The sequence below is a fragment of the Solanum stenotomum genome, chromosome 7, assembly GCF_019186545.1.
Source record: "Solanum stenotomum isolate F172 chromosome 7, ASM1918654v1, whole genome shotgun sequence".
Classification (NCBI taxonomy): Eukaryota; Viridiplantae; Streptophyta; class Magnoliopsida; order Solanales; family Solanaceae; genus Solanum; species Solanum stenotomum.
The window spans coordinates 48,011,492-48,020,424 of record NC_064288.1 but is presented as its reverse complement, the minus strand read 5'-3'; positions in this window follow the sequence as shown (position 1 = coordinate 48,020,424).

The window sequence follows — 8,933 nt, the reverse complement described above, 5'->3', positions numbered from 1 at the left end:
CATTTACTAGAAATTATTTTGCAATTGGACTCATAGAATAAACAATTGTTTGAGAGAATATAAATAACTTATCAAAAGAAATTTCCAAATAAATTAGATATTTATTATCCACATTGCTCTAAATCTGATTTTTCAAGTGACAAACATTTAAATTGTATTCACTTTATAAATACAAGTTGCTTATTTTTTCCTTTTCCTAAAGTTTTTATTTCAAAAATACTTTGCGTCATTTTATATAAGTTTAACACATCTTTTTTCCCTTTTCCAAATATAAGAGGTCCATAAATTAAGCATTTCTTGACCCTGCATCTTTTTCCATAGGCACAACATGGTTCATCCTGATCGTGGAAAGTGTCAGAAAAGGAAAAGAGATTCGAATGTACCACTTCAGGTTGTAGATTGTACTCCTTTGCAGTTGTGGGCATGGTGGAATGACATGGGGTTGATAGAACAAGGCATAATATTCAAATATTTGGGTTTCTTGACTAGAATCATGCAAGTGGAAGCTAAGAGAGATGTGATCGAAGCACTGTTGTCCTTGGAATCCCACCAACAATGTTTTTTGTTTCTCGAATTTTGAAATGACCCCAACCTTGAAGGAAATAGCTGGTTTTACCGGGTTTGGAGTGAGGTTACATCATCAGAGGCTTATAGCCCCAAGGGGCATATCCATCAACAAATTTTTTTCAACACTTGAACATTTGCAAAGTCAAGGAACAATCATTAGACAAAGGTTGGATCTCATTACAGTTTTTGTATGATAGGTATGGAAAAGAGGACAGATTCAAGAAATTTGGAAGTACACTCAACAACAAGGAAAGTTTTGAAACATGGAAAGAGCATAAACGTTTTGCTTTTATGGTAGCTTTTTTAGGAACAATGGTTTTTCCAAGGAGAGGAGGAAAAATTAACATCCTTTTGACTGGGGTAGTGAATGTATTAATTGAGAAAAAGAATTATACCATCGTCCCCATGATTTTGGTTGATATCTACCGTGCTCTAACTGTCTACCAGAAAGGGAAACGTTTCTTCGAGGGATGTAACATACTACTTTAACTATGGATAGTAGAACATCTTTACCGACCTCCTACGGTGGCGAGGTTCATTCAGGATCGAAGCGATTACATTACAAGTCATGCCAAAAGGGTGGAGAAATACAGGTGTCCGGAAGGGGTCAATGCATTGGTTGAACATTTTCGCTCGCTAATGGAAGATAAGATCACTTGGAATTATCCTTGGTTCCCTTTGGTAGAAGTCATACACATGTCGTCTGTTCGCCCTTTTTTATTGTTGATGGGTATTAAGGGTGTGCAACCATACGTACCGCTGCGGGTTTTACGTCAGTTAGGCAGGCGTCAAGTTTTACCTATCATAGAGGATATGAAAGATTTTGTGTCTGAAGTTGGACCAGAGGTTCCCCTTCCTGAAGGATTGGCCCAAAAAATTTGGGATGGTTATTTAGTCATGGGAATTGGAACGATGGTTAAAGAATGACACACAGGAGAAACTCACCCGGAATACTCCAATTGGCTTGAGCAACAACCTCGATTACAAGTTAGGCCAGAGAGATCTGCGAAAGAACCAATAGACCATGAGGCTGAGATGAAAATAAAAATTTAGTTGGCTATGCGTGATTACCTTGCTGAAAATCAGGAGTTAAGAACAAATTTAGAGCTCGCTAGAGCCGCTCTAACCCAACAACAAGCAGAGTTCGAAGAGGAAAAATCCAAGGCAACTCAGAGAGAAACCTTGCTCCGAGGACAAGTTGATCTGGCAACAATTAGGGGAACACAAGTTGCGGAACTTGCGGTATCTCGACAACAACAATTGAGGACATGTGATCAGAAAAGTCAAACAGATATTGATCAAGAGAGAGCTCAGTGGATCCGTGAAAGGGGAAGACTTCGAGAGGAAATAGAGTCAGTCTCAACTCAAGAAAGACATGCTAGAGAAATGGTGGCCTCCCATGATCAACAGATACGAGGATGGAATCAGACTTTCAATTCACTTCGATCAAAAGTCCGTTGTTTGGCTGATCGCACTGCCCAAATGGGTTTAGACTATCAAAAGATGAACCATGAACAATTTCTGGCTGAAGTACCTGAATTCGCTGAGTACCTTATGAATTTGGTGCAAGATATATATCAGAGTGTAGGAGGTCGTGTAAGACCACCATATCCATGAGCAAGCAGATGGGGATGCAAGCATGACATTTATGTCTTTGGGATATGAGGGTTGATGCAAACATTTGTTTCCTTAGTGTCGTTTTCTTTATTTTAAGTCCTGCTTTATTTCATTGTACTTTACTACGCTTTGTTTAGGTCATGTCTGTTTAAGATATTGACTTTTGTTTAGCGATTTTCTCATCGTTTTCCTACTTATGTTCCAAACGTTGAAATGATATGTTAAGTTATATTTATGTCTGGTTTCATTTGTTTCATTAGTATAAATGAATAAATATATATAAATACTAATATCTATATGTATATATCTATAACAACTATAAAAAATATATAATTAAAAAAAAGAAAAAAAAAAGAAAGGGTTAATGTATATTTTCGAACTACGCAAAGATCTGATTCATGCACTAACATGATACGTAGGCAACCCAATGGGTTCGATCAAACGTTTTTAACAAGAATAACTAAATAGGAGAAAACACCTAGATAAGCCGGGATGAAACATAAGGTCTTCCATATTAGAAGTATATATGTGGATGCAATATACACGATTCCTTAACACTAATATGTTTGCTACTTCATTCAGAGAGAGAGAGAGAGAAAATACATACTAGCTTAAATGTGATTGGTTTGTGGTTAAGCTGGCATCACATCCCTACAATACAAGGTCGAAAGGGAAGAATAAAATGGTCCACAAAGACGCAAACGAGTCTGACCATGATGAGGTCTGAAACCAGATAACTTCACAAGAAACAACATCAATAGAAGAGGTAAGGGCATTAAGACAACAAATGACAGATATGTACGAAGCTTGGACGAGTGGACAAGCTCCGCCTTCTTCAATATGCGACTATCTAAATACAAACATGCCACCCCCTATCCAAGTGTCGACAAATGATCCCATTTATCCACCTGGATTCGGCCCCTATGCTAACACATCCAACGTCGCTGGAACTTCTACGGTGCGCCCTTTAAGTACCCATATGATGAGTAATCCACTTTTTATGCCAAGTACGCCGACTAATATCATTCCACAGCCAACAATGATGCCCAACAATGATCCTTCGTCCAAAGTTCCTCATGATCATGGTTATACCCTTGAAGAGGCAATTAAAATTCCAAGCTCGTATCCCCACATCCATCAATATAGTTCCCCTATCGAAGTTGAAAAGATGGTTAAGAATGAGGAACATGAATAGTTGGCTAAGAAAATGAAGAGTTTGGAACAGAGCATCAGAGATACGCGGGGACTAGGAAGCCACAAAGTCATCTCATTCAGCGATTTGTGCATGTTTCCCCATGTCCATTTGCCTGTTGGTTTTAAAACTCCAAAGTTTGAGAAATACGATGGTCACGGAGACCCCATAGCTCATTTGAAGAGATATTGCAATCGACTGAGGGGTGCAGAGGGCAAAGAAGAGTTGTTTATGGCCTCTTTTGGGGAAAGCCTAGTTGGAATTGCATCTGAATGGTTCATAGATCAGGATATTGCCAACTGGCATACATGGGATGATTTGGCTCGATGCTTTGTGCAACAATTTCAATACAATATTGACATTGTGCCAGACCGCTCCTCATTAGCCAACAGGAGGAAAAAGACCACGGAAAATTTTCGCGAATATACCGTTAGATGGAGGGAGCAAGATGCTAGGGTGAAACCATCAATGAAGGAGTCGAAGATGATTGACGTTTTTCTCCAAGCGCAAGAACCTGATTACTTTCACTACTTCCTTTCTGCCGTCGGGAAGACACGCTGAAGTTATTAAGGTTGGGGAAATGGTGGAAAATGGCATCAAGTCTGGAAAGATTGTAAGCCAAGTTGCTTTAAAAGCCACAACACAAGTGCTTCAAAATGGTTCTGGAAATATTAGAGGGAAGAAGAGAATGAAGGATGTAGCTACGGTTGTATCAGCACCTCAGACCTATGTCCAAGATAATCCCCCGCAACACTATTTTCCTCCCCAAACTCCACAATATCCCATCCCATACTCTCCATATCCCGTTTTCAACGCACAACCAATTGTCCCCCCTTCTTATCCGCAATGGCGTGCCCCAATTTCTCAAAATCATCCACCACCCCCACAAATTCACCAAAATACTGTTAGATTTCCTTTTCGTCCTAGAAAAGAATACAAGAAGGGAAATGGAGCTAAGGATGAATTCACCCATATTGGAGAATCATATGCTAGCTTGTTTAAAAAATTAAGGACGTTGAATGTTTTGAGTCCTATTGAAAGAAAGATGTCAAATCCTCCCCCAAAAAATCTAGATTATTCTCAACACTGCGCTTATTGTTCTGATGCCCCAGGGCACAACATAGAGAGGTGTTGGTACTTGAAAAGGGCGATTCAAGATTTGATCGATACTCATCGAATTATCGTTGAAAACCCAAATAGACCAAACATCAATCAAAATCCACTACCCAGGCATACTGAAACAAACATGTTAGAAATGATGAAGGGTTGCGAAGAAGTTGCAGTCCCATACAAGCCAATCCTTAAGGTTGGAACTGGCATGGAAAATTCGGCGAATGTTATTGACTTGACAAAAATGGTGCCTTCAGGGGTAGAAAGAACGTCGAAAAGGTTAAGCCCATCAAACATCCCCATCCTAACTGTGAAAGGAGCACTTGAAGATGTTTGGGCAAGTCAGAGAGAGGCAAGATTGGTTGTTCCAAGAGGGCCAGACAAGCCTATCTTGATCGTGCAAGGAGCCTATATTCCACCTGTGATCATTAGGCCAGTGTCCCAACTTCCAATGACTAACCCCAAGGCTGCCCCTTGGAATCATGAGCCTATCGTCGTGACATACAAGGGGAAAGAAATCAATGAAGAAGTAGATGAAATAGGAGGAATGACTCGTTCGGGAAGATGCTATGCCCCGGCTGAATTAAGGAAAAATAAAAATGACCAAATGCAAGTTAAAAGTCCAGTCACTGAAGGGAAGGCAGAGGAGTTCTTAAGAAAGATGAAATTGTCAGACTACTCCATTGTGGAACAGTTAAGGAAAACTCCAGCCCAAATCTCTTTGTTGTCATTGTTAATACATTCAGATGAACATCGTAAAGCTGTAATGAAGATTCTGAACGAAGCACATGTTCCTAATGAAGTTACAGTAAGTCAGTTAGAAAAGATAACCGGGAAAATCTTCAAGGCAAACCGCATCACTTTTTCAGATGATGAACTACCAGTGGAAGGTACGGGACATAACCAAGGACTCCATATCACTGTAAAGTGTGAGCTTTCATATGTCACTCGAGTTCTAATTGACGGAGGGTCTAGGGCAAATATTTGTCCCTTGTTAACTCTACAAAAATTGAATGTTAATGTTGAAAGGGTACGACCCAACAACGTATGTGTTAGGGCTTTTGATGGGTCTAAAACAGATGTCATTGGGGAGATAGAGCTCATACCAAAAATAGTGCCTGTCGATTTCATCGTGAATTTTCAAGTGTTGAATATTAATGCATCTTACAATCTATTGTTGGGAAGACCATGGGTGCATAGAGCTAGGGCAGTCCCCTCTACGTTGCATCAAATGATTAAGTTTGAATACGACCGACAAGAAGTGATTGTTCATGGTGAGGGGGATATGTCAGTTTACAAAGACTCATCCTTCCTTTTTATCAAGGCGAATAATGATAATGAGGCATTGGTTTATCAAGCTTTTGAGGTAGTGGTTGTTGAGCATATCCTCGAGGGGAATCTCATTTCAAAACCACAACTGTCCATGGCATCCGTGATGATGGTAAATGAAATGCTAAAGCATGGTTTTGAACCAGGTAAGGGCGTGGGGATCTTCTTGCAAGGGAGAGCTTATCCGGTGAGTCCACGAAAGAGTCTTGGTACTTTTGGCTTAGGATACAAGCCTAGAGTCGAGGACAAAATGAAGGCCAAGAAGCAGAAGAGAGATGTATGGTCACTTACCAAGCCTATACCACTCATATATAAATCTTTCTTCAAAGCCCGCACAATAGAATCTTCTGAGTCACCACTCCCAGAGCCAATACTGGAGGTTCACGAAGAATTGATCAACTATTTTCAAGATTTATTTGTCGAGGCTGATATGATTGAACTCGGAGAAGGCACTAGCGACAAAGATGTGCAATTCATTGGTCCTGATGTCCAACTGAACAATTGGGAGGCCACTCCTCTCCCCATTAAGAATGAGTCTTGGTAGTCTGTCTTATTTTTCTTTTTGTCATTCAATTTATTCAAGGGTTGTAATTTAGATTTTGTCTCGTCGTTTTATTTCAAATTCTCTATTTTCTTTTTCAATAGGATGTAATTGTGTTTTTATTTCAGTCTAATATATTTATTTTGTTTTCTTCTATACAGTTCTTTCTATGCCGATTCTAGTGATATGACATGCATGCAGAATTTTTCACCGGATCTTAAAATCCAATCTAATCTTTGACCTAATTCTGAAATAATAAGTCAAGAAATCGAATATGATGAAGATGAAGTATTTGAAGAACTAAGCAGGGATTTCAAATCTTTTGAGAATAAATCAAACCCAAACATGAGTGAAACTGAGACGATAAATTTAGGGGATCATGAAAATATTAAAGAGACTAAGATAAACGTACATGCTCGACATCAAAAGGAGGATATAATCTAGGCTCTGTTTGATTACAAGGATGTTTTTGCGTCATCTTATGATGACATGCCTGGATTAAGCACTGACATGGTGGTTCACAAGTTGCCGATTGATCCTAAGTTCCCTCCAGTAAAACAAAAGTTGAGAAAGCTTAAAACTGACATGAGTGTAATAATTAAAGAGGAAATCACATAGCAACTTGAGGCCAAAGTCATTCGAGTCACTCAATATCCTTCTTGGTTAGCCAACACCGTACCTGTCCCTAAGAAAGACGGCAAAGTTCGAATGTGTATTGATTATCATGATTTGAACAAAGCAAGTCCAAAAGATGATTTTCATTTGCCCAACATTCATATTTTGTTGGATAATTGTGTTAAAAATGAGATTGCATCTTTTGTGGATTGTTATGCGGGTTACCATCAGATTATTATGGATGATGAATATGCAGAAAAAACATCTTTATCACTCCATGGGGTACATATTGTTATCGGGTTATGCCTTTTGGGTTAAAAAATGCGGGTGCAACTTATATGAGGGCAATGACAACCATGTTTCATGATATAATGCATAAAGAAATCGAAGTTTATGTGGATGATGTGATCATTAAATCAAAAAAGCAGTCAAATCATGTGCAAGACTTAAAAAGATTCTTCGAAAGGCTTCGCAGGTATAATCTCAAGCTTAATCCTGCAAAATGTGTATTTGGAGTACCGCCAGGAAAGCTTTTGGGGTTTATAGTCAGTCGACGAGATATCGAGTTAGATCCTTCAAAAATAAAAACCATTCAGGAACTGTCACCTCCAAAGAATAAAACTAAGGTTATGAGCCTTTTAGGAAGGTTAAACTACATCAGTAGATTCATTGCTCGGCTCACAACAACTTGCGAGCCCATTTTTAAGTTGTTAAAAAAATGTCACAGTCGAATGGATCGAAGAATGTCGAAAGGCTTTTGAAAGGATTAAGAATTACTTATCGAATCCCCCTATGTTGGTTCCTCCCGAGCCGGGCAGACCATTGATATTATATATGTCAGTACTGGATAATTCTTTTGGATGTGTATTGGGTCAGCATGATGGTACTGGGAAGAAAGAGCAGGTCATTTATTACCTCAGCAAGAAATTTACCGTTTATGAATCGAAGTACACCCTTCTCGAAAGAACGTGTTGTGCCCTAACTTGGGTAGCACAGAAGTTGAAGCACTATCTTTCATCTTATACTACTTATCTCATTTCTCGTATGGATCCATTAAAATACATTTTTCAAAAGCCCATGCCCACTAGCAGGCTTGCAAAATGGCAAATATTACTCACAGAGTTTGACATTATCTATGTGACGCGGACCGCAATGAAGGCTCAAGCCTTGGCAGATCATTTGGCAGAGAACCCTATTGATGATGAATATGAACCACTTAAGACCTACTTTTCAGATGAAGAGGTATCATGTATCGATGAAGTTATTCATGATAAGGACCAAGGATGGAAGTTGTTCTTTGACGGTGCTGATAACAAGAGGGAGTTGGGATAGGAGCAGTTCTTATGTCTGAATCAGGGGAATATTTCCTTATAACAGCCCAACTTAGATTCTATTGTACCAATAGTATGTCAGAGTATGAGGCTTGCATCTTGGGTTTGAGGTTAGCTGCTGACATGGGCATCCAAGAATTGCTAGTTCTAGGAGACTCAGACTTACTGGTGCATCAAATCCAAGGAGAATGGGAGACTCATGACCCAAATCTCATACCATATCAACATAGTTTACAAGATCTTTGTCGACAGTTTGTGTCAATAAAGTTTAGACACATTCCTAGAGTTCATAATGAGATTGCTGATGCATTGGCAACTTTATCTTCGATGCTTCAACATCCTGACGAAGCTCATATCGACCCTTTGTACATACAGATTCGTGATCAGCATGCTTATTGCAATTTGGTGGAGGAAGAATTTGACGGTAAACCTTGGTTTCATGATATTAAAATATATCTTCAGTCCGGAGAATGTCCTACTAATGTCACTAGTAATCAAAAAAGGACTATTCGGCGACTAGCTAGCGGGTTTTTCTTAAGCGGAGGCATATTGTACAAGAAAACACCTGATTTGGGTCTTCTAAGATGTGTAAATGCTAAAGAGGCTTCAACAATCATGATTGAAGTACACT